Source organism: Dendropsophus ebraccatus, chromosome 3, assembly GCF_027789765.1.
Source record: "Dendropsophus ebraccatus isolate aDenEbr1 chromosome 3, aDenEbr1.pat, whole genome shotgun sequence".
Taxonomy (NCBI): Eukaryota; Metazoa; Chordata; class Amphibia; order Anura; family Hylidae; genus Dendropsophus; species Dendropsophus ebraccatus.
The window spans coordinates 180,389,963-180,408,475 of record NC_091456.1 but is presented as its reverse complement, the minus strand read 5'-3'; positions in this window follow the sequence as shown (position 1 = coordinate 180,408,475).

Here is an 18,513-nt window from a genome sequence, read left to right as displayed (position 1 = left end):
ACGGCTTTTGGATGCAACATGGAAGCAGCAGTAATTTCTCGAAAAGGTTGAAAAGTGATCATTGTTGGCATTGTCATACATTGCTTTCCATTTTAATGAGATTCACAGTTTTGCTGCCGGGTAATGAGTTCTAGGTACAATTGGAAATCAATTGATCATTGCTGTTGATTAATTACTTATCACGTGAATCTCACCTGCAAAATATAAATGACACCATTTGGTATTCGTTCTATGTATACTACTAATCTCTGTATATTGCTTCCAGAAATTTGATGGGGGTAGGAGGGGATGTGTATCTCCCCCAAGCACCACCAGATTCTTTCATTAAACATCTACTCTATTATGAAATATGCTTTTTTTAAAAAAAGAAATGTTGTTTTTATTGAATTTAAAACAGCAGGATAATACAAAACCGGTAATAAAAGAGGAAAGGCCTCGGGTGAAAAATACATGGTGGTGCTTGTACAAAAAGAGATAATGTTCTTCAGTGGTCAAGTATCTCTGTGAAGATATGCTAAGCTAATAACAAATAGAAATGGTTATAGGATTCTGGCTCTCGCAGACCTGTTAGATTCTCTATTAGAAGCTCCTCTTACTTTGCACTTATTACCTGTATTAATTGCATCAGTCTGAACTCATTATCTGTATAAAAAAACACCTGTGCACACAATCAATCACACTCCAATGTCTCCACCATGGTCAAGATCAAAGAGCTTTCTAAGGACATCGGGAACAAAATTGCAGACCTCCACAAGGCTGGGATGGGCTACAAGACAATAGATGAGCAGCTTGGTGAAAAAGCAACTGTTGGCAAAATTATTAGAAATAGCAGAAGGACTGTCAATCTTCTTGGGGCTCCATGTACAATCTTGTCTCGCGGGGTAAGGCCATGTTCACACAAAGTAACTTACATACTAATCACGGCTGTTGTTGCAATGGTCATGATTGGTACGGAAATTACATTGTGCTGCAGGCCGAGGGAATCCCGGACGGAGTGTATACATATGGTATACACTACGGCCGCCATCCTTAGCGGCGCTGTAGAAAACTGACTTTCAGTTTTCTGCGGCCACAATTCATTGATTAAGCAGCCATAGATAACCCTGTCAGTGCACACTATAGAGCGAGCGGCTCCATAGCGTGCTCCATCTGCGGTGCTAAAGATCATCTGGCCGATACTGCAGTACCGGCCGGGATGATCTTTGCAGAGACCGGCCGCTGCGTAACCCGGCTAGGTCACGGAACAGCTGGTCTCTTACGCCATGTGAACATGGCCTGTAGGTGCACGGCACAGAGAATGGGTCCATAAACCCAACGTTCATTTCTATCTATTTATTGAACATTTTTGCACCTCAGGGATAGGGTTATGTAAGGGTAAGAGGTATAAGTGCTTTATATGATAAGTCATGGCAGAATTAGCTCTACTGTACTTACCTCTGACCCCCAGCAGCTCATATACTTAGAGATATCACTGAACACTATAAGCCGGGTTTCCTTCTGCATTAATCACCAGCAATATGGAGCTGAATTGTCCATCTGTCACGAGGCTTTCCCTTTGTTAAGCAGATAGCGCTAACAATCATTTCATTCACTCTCACTGTATTAGACTGCATTTTGGAATATCAGTTTCCTGAACCTGGCAGGAGAATAATATGTGGAAATCTTGCATTGAACAGGCTGCCGAAGACTTTCAGAGTAGCTCAGTAATTCTCAGCAGATGATCCATCATCTAGGATTTCACAGTGTGGTTCATCCTTTCTTCCTGTACACTATTATACTTAACTAAGCAGGCACCATCTCTTCTAGAAAAGTGTTTACACTGCATATTACTGGGCTATTACTTATTCACTGAATTGCTAACAATCATGGTTTAATTTGCCAATTCTTATACACTTAGCTTTGGTGAATACATATTTACATTCTGTAGGTGTATATATATTTTATCGTAATACACATTGTCTCCAAAGGACAAAAAAAAATAATACTATAATTCTGTTGATGTGAAGACTAACAATCCTGCAAGAATAATATCAGCCTGTAAAAATAAAATAAAATAAAATTACTGTAATACTGCCCCGCATAGACTAAGACAATCCTATGTGCCTCCTATATACAAGAATATTACTACTATAATCAGTCCACGTGAGAAAAAAGAGCTAGCACTCACCTTCTGCTGAAGCATATATCCAATTTATTCAAAGTTCAAACCAGCATGGATCACGGGGAGGGAGGTGAAAGCAGGTGCGTCAGGGCGACAGACTGTTTCACTTGCAAATGCAAGTTTCGTCAGGCCAACAGTCCGTTGGCCTGACGAAACTTGCATTTGCAAGTGAAACAGTCTGTCGCCCTGACGCACCTGCTTTCACCTCCCTCCCCGTGATCCATGCTGGTTTGAACTTTGAATAAATTGGATATATGCTTCAGCAGAAGGTGAGTGCTAGCTCTTTTTTCTCACGTGGACTGATTTGGATTTACTCTTGCTTAGCTGTATGCACCACCGAGCTGAATATCCATTGCCTATATATCCTCCACTCCTAGTCCTGACCCTGAGTACTCCACGTATACCATATATGCACATTGGTGCTCGCTCCTAACTCTCTTGGAACTGATTACTACTATAATACTGCTCCTATATACAAGAATATTACTACTATAATACTGCCTCCTATATACAAGAATATTACTACTATAATACTGCCTCCTATATACAAGAATATTACTACTATAATAATGCTCCTATATACAAGAATATTACTACTATAATACTGCTTCCTATATACAAGAATATAACTACTATAATACTGCTCCCTATATACAGGAATATAACTACTATAATAATGCTCCTATATACAAGAATATAACTACTATAATACTGCTCCCTATATACAAGAATATAACTACTATAAGGCTATGTTCACACTGCGTAAATGTCCGGCCGCATATTTTCGCGGCCGGACATATACGCGGTAAACTCCGGCCGGAGATTTACGCTACGTACTGACCGCGAATTTACGCCCGAAGTTTACTTACGCTTCCCGAGCGCCCTACGTAGCGATCTGACAGCGGTATTTTACTTGGATATCTTCGGCTAGCCCCGGACACCCCACAGAACCTTTTGGATCGGCACAAAAAGCTGCAAAAATGAAGAAATCACCAGTACGTACGGGACCGCATGTAACGCTACGGGCGTAAGTTACGGCATTTTCGTCCGCAAACAATGGTCTGGTTCATTTTTTACGCCGCTGCGTACAATCCGGGCATAAGTTTGTACGTAGTGTGAACTGTGCAGCCGTACATCGTATACTTTCCATTATAGGCAAACTACGTAAGTCTCCGGCCGCTTATTCACGGAACGCGCTACGGCCGGAAACTTGCGTAGTTTGAACATAGCCTAATACTGCTCCCTATATACAAGAATATTACTTCTATAATACTGCTCCTGTATACAAGAATAACTGCTATAATACTGCCCCTATATACAAGAATATAACTACTATAATCACAATCTGGAGAGAAAGGAATCTATGGCTGATACTATTGCCGCTAGGCCTATATTAAAAATCAACACCAGAGTGTCTGTATATGAATTGATCAAGCCATAATAGCCCCGTGTACCAACTTGCAGGTCCTACGCTATCTCAACACCGTGTCACCCCCGCAAAGCGTGCACATGCAGGGAAGGGAGGCCATGGAACGGCCCTGCAACCCCCATGTCACAGGACCAAACCAAAAGAGCTCCCCCAAAGTCCCAGTCAGCACCACCGGCGGGGAAGGCTGCCCCCAAACGACACAAGTATGGATATGGTATTACACTTACCACTGCTGATCTCACAGAGTGGGGAAGACATAGGGTCCAGACATGTGAGCACAGACATATCCTGCTGATTGTGGTCATGTGGGTCTTATAAAGGAGTGCTAGCTGTTCAGAGAGGGAGAACTGCGAAATTACTACTATAATACTGCTCCTATATACAAGAATTTAACTACTATAATACTTCCCCAATATACAAGAATTTAACTACTATAATACTGCCTACTATATACAAGAATATAACTACTATAATACTGCTCCTATATACAAGAATATAACTACTATAATACTGCTCCTATATACAAGAATATAGCTACTATAATACTGCTCCCTATATACAAGAATATAACTACTATAATACTGCCCCCTATATACAAGACTATAACTACTATAATACTGCTCCTATATACAAGAATATAACTACTATAATACGAACTGGAGAGAGTGGAACCGCTGCACATCCCATCTATGGCTGATACTAATGCCTCTAGGCCTGTATTAAAATCAACACCAGAGTGTCTGTATATGAATTGATCAAGCCATATTGCCCCGTGTACCACCGCGCAGGTCCTCTGGTCCATACGGGTCCCTACGCTAACTCCACACCGTGTCGGTCAGCGACCGCCAACCCCGCAAAGCGTGCAAATGCAGGGAAGGGAGGCCATGGAACGGCCCTGCAACCCCAATGTCACAGGACCAGACCCAAAAAGCCCCACCAAAACCCAGCCAGCACCACCGGCGGGGAAGGCTGCCCCCAAACGACACAAGTATGGATATGGTATTACACTTACCATTGCTGCTCTCACAGAATGGGGAAAACATAGGGTCCAGACATGTGAGCACAGACATATCCTGCTAATTTTGGTCATGTGGGTCTTATAAAGGAGTGCTAGCTGTTCAGAGAGGGAGAACTGTGAAACACGAACTGGAGAGAGTGGAACGGCTGCACATCCCATCTATGGCTGATACTAATGCCGCTAGGCCTGTATTAAAATCAACACCAGAGTGTCTGTATATGAATTGATCAAGCCATATTGCCCCGTGTACCACCGCGCAGGTCCTCTGGTCCACACGGGTCCCTACGCTAACTCCACACCGGGTTTTGGTGGGGCTTTTTGGGTATGGTCCTGTGACATTGGGGTTGCAGGGCCGTTCCATGGCCTCCCTTCCCTGCACGTGCACGCTTTGCGGGGTTGGCGGTCGCTGACCGACATGGTGTGGAGTTAGTGTAGGGACCCGTGTGGACCAGAGGACCTGCGCGGTGGTACACGGGGCAATATGGCTTGATCAATTCATATACAGACACTCTGGTGTTGATTTTTAATATAGGCCTAGCGGCATTAGTATCAGCCATAGATGGGATGTGCAGCCGTTCCATTCTCTCCAGTTCGTGTTTTGCAATTCTCCCTCTCTGAACAGCTAGCACTCCTTTATAAGACCCACATGACCAAAATTAGCAGGATATGCCTGTGCTCACATGTCTGGACCTTATGTCTTCCCCATTCTGTGAGAGCAGCAATGGTAAGTGTAATACCATATCCATACTTGTGTCGTTTGGGGGCAGCCTTCCCCGCCGGTGGTGCTGGCCGGGTTTTGGTGGGGCTTTTTGGGTCTGGTCCTGTGACATGGGGGTTGCAGGGCCGTTCCATGGCCTCCCTTCCCTGCACGTGCACGCTTTGCGGGGTTGGCGGTCGCTGACCGACACGGTGTGGAGTTAGCGTAGGGACCCGTGTGGACCAGAGGACCTGCGCGGTGGTACACGGGGCAATATGGCTTGATCAATTCATATACAGACACTCTGGTGTTGATTTTTAATATAGGCCTAGCGGCATTAGTATCAGCCATAGATGGGATGTGCAGCCGTTCCATTCTCTCCCTATATACAAGAATATAACTACTATAACACTGCTTCCTATATACAAGAATATAACTACTATAATACTGCTCCCTATGTACAAGAATATAACTACTATAATACTGCTCCTATATACAAGAATATAACTACTATAATACTGCTCCTATATATAAGAATATAACTACTGTAATACTGCTTCTTTGTAGAAAAATGCAAGTGCTATAAAACTGCCTCCTATTTACTATGGCAACTATAATACTGTTTCTCTTGCACAGGAATACCGATGTTATACAGTGTCAGACTATTATTCATTTTTCTACCTTTTGTGAATATTTCTTAACAGATGAAGCTGTGTGACACATTAAATTAGACTTGTGCTTTTTAATATTTTATTACACTGGCATTTGTATGTCCTTAAATGCACTTTACATCATTTCCACCTGGTGACTGCAGACAAAGCTGCCTTTCAAAGTACTAATAGTTGTACACCTATAGGGTGAGCAGGCTGTGGAGAGCAGTTAGAGTGTGTGAGTATCTACAAGAACCAAATTTCAATTTTAATGGTAAATTTTCCTTATGGTCCATTAAAATACAGTATTAATTAGTTATGTGATAGTTAAATGGATTTTCTATGATTAGAAGAAGAAAAAAAAGCAAAAAAACCCACAGCTGCTTTCTTGCAAAAACAGGCCACCCCTGTCCTCAGGTTGTATTTAAAAAACACAAAGAAACACTGAAAACGAACATTCAAAGTACAGTATACTGTCAGGAATGTGCAGTAGCCTGATGTGAACTGGGCCTGGTGTTTGCTTTTGTGTGCCACACACGATTGCTTCTCAGCTTCCGGCAATGTTGGATTTGATTTTGCACCTGTGTTGTCTCTGTGATTGATGGGGTTCTCTGCATGTCTGTAACCTGGAAAATCAGAGTGCCGATCCAATGGGGACCCGGACCGGGCTCTTGGTCAGCATAAAACAAAGCTGAAGCAGAGTACCAGCGCTGGCTATTTAGGTTAATACCCTGGTCCCAGCTCCCCCCTGTCTATTCCTGCATTTCCCGTCCTGACTCCCATTGTTTGCTTGTCTGTTACCTGACCTCTGGCTTTGACTTTAGACCATGCGACTAATACTTCTTTTTGCACTGCGCTGCCCGTCTGGTTTTGACCCTTGCTAGTTTACTATCCAATATTGTGTTTGTCTGTCTGTTTCGTTCTGTGTGCACGTACCCAGTGTAGGGAACGTCATCGTGGTTGTCCGCGGCTGCTCTAGTGTCCGGTGAATGATACTGGAGAAGACTCTGTCCCCTTTGCTCATGGGGATGTTCGGTACATTACCCCCTGTCTCGAAGTAAAGGTGGGATCGGTACATGTTAAGACCCTTGATTTTCTTGTGATGAATAATTTGTCTTCTGATGTGATTTTGGGGTTACCCTGGCTGGAAGCACATAATCCGGTGATCGATTGGTCCAGCAGGGAACTTATTCGGTAGGGGCCTAAGTGTGCTTCCCACTGTATTGCTGTATCACTTGCGAAATGTTCGCCCGGGGAGAGGGAGATTCCAGAATTTCTAGCTGACTATGCAGATGTATTTAATAAGAGTGTGGTGGAGGGGTTGCCTCCCCATCGACCCTATGATTATTCAATTGAGCTCATTCCAGGTGTCAAATATTCCAAAGGACGTGTATTCAACATATCCTGTCTAGAGAGGGAAGCTATGTGTGAGTATATTAAAGATAGTCTACGTAAGGGCCACATTCGCCCCTCCTCCTCTCCTGTGGGGTCAGCATTTTTTTTTGTTTGCAAAAAAGACGGAGGGCTTCGGCCCAATATTGACTATTGAGAGCGGAACAAAATAACTATTAAGAACCAGCACCCGCTACCTCTTATCCGTGACTTGTTTAACCAGATTGTGGGTTGCTTAACGGTTTTCTAAAATTGATTTGCGGGGAGCATACAATTTAATAAGGATCAAGGAAGGTGATGAATAAAAGACTGACTTACCCCGGAAGGACATTTTGGAAACCTCGTTAGGCCCTTTGGATTATGCAATGCCCCGGCAGTCTTCCAACATTTTGAGAATGGTGTATTCCGCGAGTACCTGGGTCGTTTTTTAGTTGTGTATCTTGATGATATTTTAATTTTTACCCCCGACTGGCCTTCTCACATTTTGCATGTACATACTGTCATGGAGCTTCTGAGAGTCAACCATCTCTGCGCCAAATTGTCAAAGTGGTAATTTGGAATTCAAGAGGTTTCATTTTTAGGGTAAAAGATAACCTCGGATTCTTTCAGTATGGGCCCTCTGAAGTTCAGGGCCATTACAAACTGGGAACGACCCAATAACCTTAAAGCTCTGCAGAGGTTTTTGGGTTTCGCCAATTATTATAAAAAATTCATCAAGGGGTTCTCGCTCATAGCCAAACCCCTATACTGACCTAACTAAGAAAGGGGCGGATCTTGAAAACTGGACTATGCCGCTCGCTCCATAGTGTGTACTGACAGGGTTTTCTGCAGCCGCTATTCAATGAATAGTGGCCACAGAAAACTGACATGTCAGTTTTCTATGGCGCCGCTAGTGATCCTGGGCGGAATGTATACCCTGTGTATAAACTCCGTCCGGGATTCCCTCAGAAGGCAGCACTATGTAAGTTCTGTGGGAATCATGGCCGTTGTAACAACGGCTGTGATTCCCATGGAACTTACATTGTGTGAACATAGCCTGAGGGTACAAATTGAATGCTGCAGTTTTACAGTAAAATCTGCTGTTACAGTAAAAAAAAAACAACAAAAAAAAACAATAGAGAAGCTATTCTAACCTGTCTGCGCTCCCCCTAGTGCCCTCTGGAAGCATCGCCTGCTCCTCTGCTTATTGACGGCCCACAGTGATTAGACTGGAAACAATAGAAGATTTCTTTTCTTCCTTAAAGGGGGTTTCTGGCACTCACACATTTTTTACATCTTGCTGCCATATAAGAAAACATAACAAACATTATATGCTTACCTCTCCGCGCTCCCCTGGTGTCCTGACACGATTGCCAGTGTCCCTCTCTGTCTTTAGCCGCCGTTACTTCTGACAATAGCTCTTCTCGAGAGTTACAGCCTGCTCACCCAATCACTGACTGAAACGAGACAGCACCATGGCCAGTGATTGGCTGAGCGGACTGTTACTCCTGAGACGAGCTGGTCTAGGAAGGAACGGTGGCTACAGAAAGAGGGGGACACTAGCAACCGCATCAGGACACTGGGGGAGCGCAGAGAGGTAAGCATATAATGTTTATGTTTTCTTATATTACAGCAAGATATAAAAAAATATGTGAATGCCAGATAACCCCTTTAACAGGTATACCCTAGGTAGAGCTTTTATTTGTTATGATGCACAGGCTGTCTACAAGAACCTGCTGACCCAGACAGTGTACAGACTGTAAGTGAACACCAGTGGCTCATGAGAACAAAGAGCAATAGAACACATAAAAGAAGTCATGCATGGATTTATAAATGATATGTATATTCTTATAAGGGGAAGGCGTCAGGAGTGAATCCAAAAACTGCACATAGTTTTAATAAAGGGCATACATATGCAATGAGTGTGTGTGTGTGTGGGGGGGATTTATGACTTCATGATTGGCGCATATCTGTAGATTTATTAAGGGGAGAGGGGGGAGAGAATGAATTAATAAATGGGTCATTTAGAGGCGTCATACAGAGACAGAGAAGGACCTAAAAACAGAAAGATATGATGGCATCCAGCTGGCGGATACAATACCAGTGAGGATACTTTTTAGTGTTGAATACTGGCATGAGAAGGTAGACGATTGGCATAATGTTAACCGCTACGTCATTTACAGATACATTTGTCCAGATTTATCAAGGTGTGTATAATAGAAAGTGACCATAGCAACCAATCACAGCTCAGGTTTCAGCTCTGATAAAATTAAAGCTGAGCTGTGATTGGTTGCCATGGGCAATTTCAAAAGTAATGGGCAGCACTAATGCGAACAATGCAGCACCACTAAATGGGGCAATAAGGGTGGCACTACTGACTGGGGGTATAAGGGCAGCACTACTAATTGTAGAAGGGGCAGCATGGTTTAATATGTATTGTAGTAGGATACTAAACACCACTATTACTAAGTGAAAGGACTGTGTATCATTATCACTGATTAGGGACACTCCAGCACCAATTATCTACTGCATAGATGATTCTATTACTGGTGCATTCCATAAAAGGGGAACTCCAATGATCCTATAAAAACTAAATCTATTCTACATAGATAGTTTTGAGAAAGAGCAAGAGATGAAACAACAGTGTCTTCGTTCCCCTATACTACTCAGGAGAGGCTGTAGTGGAGACAGAGTGGACCAGGAAGTGAAGATTTTCAGCAACTTCAGGGTGTGAGTCAGGATGTGCTGCAGACAAACGGACCCTATGTGGCTACTGTATAGAGAGATTAATGGTCTTTATGGTAAATATGTGTGGAAATTGCATCCTATTAATTAAAGTATAGTGTGGTATAGTATATACTATAGTATATAGTGATCTAGTGAATATATATATATATATATGCATTAGGGCTGATGGATAAATGGAATATGATAATTATATGGTACAGTGTAGAGGGTATCTAAGCCGGTCATTAGAGGCTCCCGCCTCTAATCTTTTTCCCCCTATCTTCATCACAAACTGTATTAATGCTTTGTGTTAAGGTTGGCCCTCTAAGATGGTAAAAAGCTGCCGCCATGTCCAGTAGCTATACCTATAGTATGTTACTAGGATTACAACATTTCCATCACAAGTAGGTAACTCATGGACTCTCTTCTACAAAACCAACTTTTTGCCCTACTGGCAACTTTTCCTGTTCAGCTGGATGATTGGTTGAACATTACCCCGGTGGGCAATCTCAATAAAGTGATGCCTTTTAGAGATGAGCGAACCGGTTTGGCCGGTATGGGATCCGGTTCGGATTTTTCACTCCGATTTATTTATATTTTCTTGCTTTCTAAAATGGCAGCCGCCATTCTAGAAACCAGGAAGTGTTTTGGGCGGGAAAAGCGCTTTCCCATGATGCCCGGAACACATCCAATCAGCAGGGATCTTGCACTAGCCCACCCCCTGTGTGACGTCGGTATTGTTTTAAGAGGAGCGGTCACATTACCGCACCACGCAGTCTGCACAGAGAGAGGAAGGAGGTTGTTACTGGCTGCAGTGCACACAGCTCGTGATTATTAAAACGCTGCTGGTGCTGCTGTTGCTGTTGTGTACTACAGACTACTGAGAAGATATTGTAGGAAAGAAAAGATTAGGAAAGCGGAGAGGAGAAACATCTAGTGATTAAGAGAGAAATATAGAGAGGGCAAAAGATAGATTAGGCATAGGACAGCAAAGGGTGCATGGAACAAAAACGCGCTGTACAGATATACAAGTCCTATACTCCTGATAGTGTGTATATCACATCCGCCTTATCCTTAGAGACAAAAATACCTGGTGCAGGTGTATAGCATAAAAGTCTTTTTAAAAAAGTGCTATACATATAGATTATTTCTATACTTGGCTACTGCTGCTCCTGCCTGGCCTCCATGTTGGCTCCTGCTGCTCCTGCCTGGCCTCCATGTTGGCTCCTGCTGCTCCTGCCTGACCTCCATGTTGACTACTGCTTCTGCTGTCTTGGCCTCAAATGACTATTGCTGGACCTCCACTGGCCTCCAATGACTACTGCTGCTCCTTCACTGCATTTGTGACCTTTTACCTGCATAGACCCTGTAATGGTGAATTTCCTGCATAGACCCTGTAATGGTGAATTTCCTGCATAGACCCTGTAATGGTGAGTTTCCTGCATAGACCCTGTAATGGTGAGTTTCCTGCATAGACCCTGTAATGGTGAATATTGAAGTCTAAAAAAAAAAAAATTGACTTTGAGATATCGAAAAGATAATGATGTTACTGACATGTAGAGCCCTAAATTCAACCAAATACACTACCCCCGTGTCATATAGATGCTTTAAACTATGAAATCCGAAGAAATCCGAAATTCAGTCAAACCAAACTTTCCGAAAAAATCCGGAAGTCCGGTCGGAACGAACTTTTGAAAAGTTCGTATATCTCTAATTTGGCCATAACAGGTTCGCTTTAAGCTTTCTATCACTGCTTGTATCTAACCGTAGGAGTTTTCTCACCTTGAAAAAAAGAAATTCATACTTTTATGGAAACAGCGTGGGAGTTTAGCTTAGGCCAAGTGTAGTGCACAAAGCATAATGGTTTCCATATGAAAAATAGCAGGTGCCCTATAACATGCAAATGCGACAGCGTCTGGGTATTAACCGTTTCTGCTCAGCTGGGCTCCGTTCACTTGAGTACAATTTCAGCATCTGTGGAGTGAAAGCCTTCTCGTCTGCTGAAGGTTATAAAGTGATGAGCTAATCGTGGCTGTTACATTATGTGAATATTTTTACTTTTTTTTTTTCCTATAAATTACTGAAATCCATCTGTTGTCTGCATTAAAACAGCCATCAACACGATCCCAGTAAATGGCACGAAGAATACGGAAATACTATATATAAGGGACTAGCAGAGCGCGCTGAGGAAGGGCACGGGAACGTTACTATATAGTATTTGTACAAAGTCGTACTCACAAAGGTGTATGGCAATCTTATCCATCCTGTGCCAAAACTAACTAAATCTCATATCGTGCCACTGGATGGGGAACACATCTTTGGTCTTAGTATCTATTTTCATATCTGATTAAGAGGTTTTACGTGTCTAGTGAAGCGGTTTTAGCACTAGGGCTACCAGGAAGACAGTTGAGGAAGGCTTGACGCCGAAATGTCCTGTTGTCGTTGTATTTTGTGATGGACTTTTTTCTACAATAAAAATTCTAAAGCATTTTGGTGAGTGCCGAGATTGAACTTTCATAATAGGGCTACCAGGAAAACATGTATTAAGCCTACGGCCTATGGCTGTATCCATGTTTTTTAGGACTCAAAGGTGACCAAAGGTGACATCCAATTTCTGCAGGGGAATCAAACGCTGAGTGATCGGGTTGGGAGAAAGTTGCCAAACCCGAACAGTTTGACAAGTCCGCTCAACACTAGTCATTAGAAGTTTGAGAGACTAAGGCCATCAAGGAATAAATAAGAAGAAAGCTGTCTCGCTAGTGGCACCTATTGGAGGTAGCCCCCCCCCCCCCCCCCCTTCATAAGAAATTGTATAACAAATTAAAGCATGACTAGTGATTTAAGCCAAGCCAGAATCTTCACCAGAAAGGAGTTACCCATCTGTATACAGCTATTTCTGAGTTCTTGCCCTTTGTCCAAGACAATGAGGCAATTCAGTTATTCTGATATTAGATACCCAATACCCGTCAAAGAAAGTTTCACCATTATGCCACCTTACTAACCATTGAGTGTGATGGTTGGTTGTTTTTGTGAAAATTAATCTGGATTCTTGAAAGATATGTTTTCTAAAAAATGTTAACAAAATGAAAGGGTCTTATACTAAAAGTAGGTAAAAAATATTAAGGGGGGGGGGGGTTTTGAGTAGAAACTTATATAATGAGTTATCCCCAACAACACCTAATAAAAATAATAATGCTGCCATATAATGGCACATTATAACTAAGAAACCTCATACCAGTGGTAGATGAAAGAAGGCTTCCAACAAAAAAAAGTGCAATTACGTTGTAAATGAACCAAGGAGAAGAAATAATCAACCGGCACCGTATAAGTGTCATCCTAAGAGTGACGCTCTTCTCTGTGCCCCAATTGACTTACGTTTTTTTTCTAAGTTTTCTAAGAAAGTCCACATAATCTTGCAAGCACTGAAGATAGATAGTAGCGGCACTCACCCTCCTGGATATTTGTGCAAAATGACTTAAATACATACAGTAAATCAAGCAAAACAGCAGCAGTGTAAAAAACATAGTCCGAGACCATCAACAGATGGTTTTGAGGCAATTCTGCTTCTTCCGCCTCTTCTTGGGGTAGAAGAATTGGAATTACTGTACCATAAAATGGCCATTGCCCATCAGTGGAGTGTCCTGGAGTATGTTCTTTACAGGACAGCTATTTTGCTTGATTTATGGAGTAAAGTTGCTTTGCACAAATATCCCGGAGGGTGAGTGCCCTTACATTCTCTCTGCGGTGCTTGCAACGTTGTAAGTAAGTTTGCCTTCCCCCCAACTTCAGGGTCCACTCATGTTATGGCTATAGTTACACCCAAGTGAACAATATATGGGTGCAAGACAATGGAAAATGAAAATGAGAAGCTGAAAGTTAGTAAACCAGACACTTTTTCAAATTACCTTAAATTTCCTGCAAATCAAATTTTTAAAGGGGTTGTCCGGCGATAAAAAATTATTCACAGAATAACACACATTACAAAGTTATACAACTTTGTAATGTATGTTATGTCTGTGAATGGCCCCCTTCCCCGTGTTTCCCCCCACCCACGTGGCCGCGTCATCAGCCGCTCAGCCGCGATTGGCTGAGCACAGTTATGCTCAGCCAATCGCGGCTGAGCTTCGGATGACGCTGCAGAGGGCGGCCGGCATTCGGGAAGATCCGCCGGCCTCCCGAAGAAGACGTCACTGCTGAGGATCGGAGACCGTGGTCGGCACGTGACAGGTAATGTATAGCGCACCACACTTCTGGGTACACGGGTGGGGGTGGTGGGACACAGGGAAGGGGGCCATTCACAGACATAACATACATTACAAAGTTGTATAACTTTGTAATGTGTGTTATTCTGTGAATAATTTTTTATCGCCGGACAACCCCTTTAAATGTTTTAGGCTACGTTCACACTGTCAATTCTTTCAGTGGAGAGCCATGGAGAGCAGAGGCACCCTATACTTAACATTGAGACACTGAAGGCAGGCGGAATTCTGAGCGGAGTCCAAGGCAGGAATTCCGCTTTAAATTTCCGCCTCTTTTTCACAGTGTGAACGTACCCTTAAAGGTTACCATTATTATTATTATTTTTTTTAAAAAGGTTTGACGTAAAAACTTTTGGTGTCCAGACCACCACTGATTGCTCATTGCTCTCCACGATTGCTCATTGCTCTCCTCTTTTTGCTTGACACGTTCTATAGTAATCCAATGGAGCCTATATCCTGCATTGAGCTGCATTGTTCTAGAAATGTGCCAGGAATGAACACACAGACCTCAACTGATAAAAACTGACATGCAACGCTTTAAGACATGTACATACATAGGTAAAGCCAGCCTATTGTATTATACAAGTGATATATATATATATATATATATATATATGTATATATATAGGTACTTTTTTCAATATAATTTTATACAACAATAAAACAGAGTAGTTAAAAGCTTCCATAGCACGTGGACACTGATGTCAATACAGACAGAGGCCGGCTAATACATAGAAGTATGTAAATGTGCTGAGAGATGCAGTAAATATGTCAACCATGTCAGAAGATCAGATCCTATTTATCAAATGTGGTCCCAGATTTATTGAGAATTTGCCCTTCACATTGGCAGTTTTCACGGATCTCCTCCATAACTTAAAAGGCTTAATCACAAATGGATTTTTTTCTTTATAGATTTATGGCTGTTGATAGTATCATGTAGTCCATATTAAACTAAATGCAAATATTGATCTTCTGTCATCCGCACATTTTAGGAACTAGGTAGCGTTGTCATATCAGGTTCTGTGGTTTTATTATATCAGTCTATCTGCGCCATATGAGGAAGTTACCAAATTTTGAAAATCTTATCTCCATACTCTGAGGGTGTCCCTAGGGTATGTTCACACTATAGAATCAGTGATGAATTTCAAGCGGAGTTTGCACCCCGGACTCTGCTTGAAATTCTGCCTGTCCCATTGATTCAATGGGATTTCTCAAGCACAGTCCGCCATCCGCCCAGATAATTGACACGTCAATTTTTTGGGCGGATAGCGTATTGTGCTTGAGAAATCCCATGGAATCAATGGGACAGGCAGAATTTTGAGCGGAGTCCGAGGAACACTGGTTCCATAGTGTCAACATATCCTCAATGTGGACAATGGAGATCAGTTTGCTCATCTCTCATCATCAAGCATCTTGCCTGCCAAGTTACATTTCCCAATGTTGTGTTGCTATGCTACTGTGGATGGGAGTATTTTGAGAGTGCAGCCATTGAAATGAAGACAGATGCTTAAGGGGTTATCTGTTGTTAGAAAAAAAATGGCTGCCCCCCCCCCCCCCCCGCCCCCCAGAGACAGCACTACTCTTGTCTCCAGGTCAGGTGTGGTTTGCAACTTATGGTGCGTTTATACAGACAGATTTATCTGACAGATCTTTGAAGCCAAAACCAGGAGCAGACTATAAACAGGGACCAGGGCATAAAGGAAAGACTAGGATCTATCCTCTTTTTAAATCCATTCCTGGCTTTGGCTTTCAAAATCTGTCAGATAAATCTTTGTGTAAACACACCCTAAGCTCCATTTACTTCAATGAAAGAGTGGTGCTGTCTCTGGAGGAAAGTGGCTATGTTTTTCTAATACTGTTAAAGCAAGATTTTCTATCGAATTGGTGGCTGCTGTCTCTGCCTTCCGAGAGGGTCTCCATAGTGCAGGGGGGGGGAGGAGTAACACTCAACACATATGGTTGTGAAATCGGAAGAACAACACTCAGAGGATATAGAAATAAAAGGCCAATTCCCGCAGTGGTACAGGTACCATGCTCTAAAGTGCACAAGTAGCGGAAATACACCTCCACGGGAACTGTTCGCTGGAGTCAGGGGACCACAGGAAGGATATTGTAAAACCCTTCAATAGAAAGACGTTTCTAGGTCAGACAAACTCTTTTTCCGTTAAGGACTGACCTAGAGACGTGTTATTATGAAAGGGCTTTATAATATCTATTCCAATGTCCCTTGATGCCAGTGAACAGTTAATGGTCAGGTGCATTGCTGCCCCCTGCTTTTAGGGTAGAGAAAAACGGAGGTGGTAAGAGGTGGTGGAGGCTGGGTTGAATATTGTCTACATTGTGAATGGTTTTACTTACCAAAACTTTACCCATATTTTAGCAATAATTTAACATGAGATGAGCTAAACTTGAGCATGCTCAGGTTCGTCCAAACCCGCCTGTATGGCATTTAAATACCTGAGGGAGTTGGATCCTGAAAAAAATGGATACAATAGCCTAAGGGTTGCATCCAACTTCTTCCGCCATCGGTTTTTAAATGCTGCACGCTCCGGTTTGAATGAACTTGAGCAGGCTCGAGGTTTCCTCACCTCTAATATTCACTTGTATTCTGTAAATTAATAAATAAAAAAACTTCATCATACACAGATTAGTCACATGTATTACATCACGGCCATGAGTCAGTCATGTGGGGGGGGGGGGGGAGACATCATGAGGACGACCTGTCCCACTGTAGCCAGTTTACCCTAGCCCATGGATCAGAGGGGCCGTAAGATAACCGTTAAATGTCTTGCTAATCTGTATTAAGTATTTTAAGAATATAGTCGGAGATGTTATTTGCAGCACAAGAACACTTTGATTTTCGGCAACGTTTTCTGAATCTATGATGTTAACGCTCAATCTTTTTCAGGAAGGAAGTTCTAACGTGAAATTTTCCCGAATTTGCTGTAGACGACTTTCCCCTTGAACGGTATTTTGTTTATGTTCTGTTAGAGTAAAGTCGTGTTGGCTGCCAGCGATATGGATTTTACAATAAAGTGAGACTTCCCAAACTCCTTGGAGAATCACCTTGTGTTGTAGGATATGAAAAAAGTAATGGCACAAGTGAGGATTTCCATTGTCAGGCGTGGTGTCTGGAATGTATTACACTTGTATCTGTGACAAATGTTGATTTGTTTATTTCTAACTAGCAGCGAAACACGTTGGGTATTATTTTCACTTGTCTCCTCTGCAGTCTTTCTTAAGATAAAAGGCGCTGTGACTTCCAGATTCACGCGTTTCAGTTTTGTTCTTTGGTAGGATGCAATAGGACTGGGATGAGTTATGGTACAAGATTTAGCAGCTAACTATTTAATGTGGATCTTAACAGGGTTATCTCTCTCTTGAAAAGTTATCCCTAGCCACAGGATAAGGGATAACAAGCTGATCATTGGGGGCTGGACCACTTGGATCACCACTGATCACGAGACCATACAAAATTTACCCCTGAATGAAAAAGCTAAACCTATGTCTGTCACATCCAGAGTAGGAAAATAGTGAGATACTTGGGCAACCCACCCTAGGTACCAACTGAGCTATGGTCTCTACACTGATTATGAATCATAACAAAGGTGCTCAGAAAGGGTAGGAAGAGGGTTCATCGAACTAACAAAACACATAGGGCCATAAGCCCACAAAGGCTCCCTCTATCTCAAAGACTCCCCCTGTCAGTGACAAATATATATGCTGTTTGGTCCAAAAAAGGGTTAAAAAGCAGAAGACAAGGATATTGCTTCACTGCTCGTGCACTGACAACCCCTGACATTTTCCTACTTGACTTCGGCAGCCAGAGACCACAGGTCAGGGGTTATCAGTGCAGTGATAAGCAGAGATCTTCTTGTCTTCTGATTTTTAACCCTTTTTAGTGTTGCAGCGTGTAAGTGAACACTGGGTCACTTACACACTGCTGTACATAAGGGGTAAGCAGAAGGACACAGGATATCTCTTACCTTGTTCCCCAGGCCCCACTGCGGCACAGGCCCCATAGCAGCTGTCTGCCCTGACTCTATGGTAGCTACCTCACTATCTCTACCCGAGGAATGTCGGCACCATTTTGTAAATGTGTATAGGGGAAACCTCATGTCCAATTATAGGTCAGAGCTTTATCTTTGAATATTTTGTCTTGAGTAAAAAGTAGATATATACTTTAGAAACACATCATGGC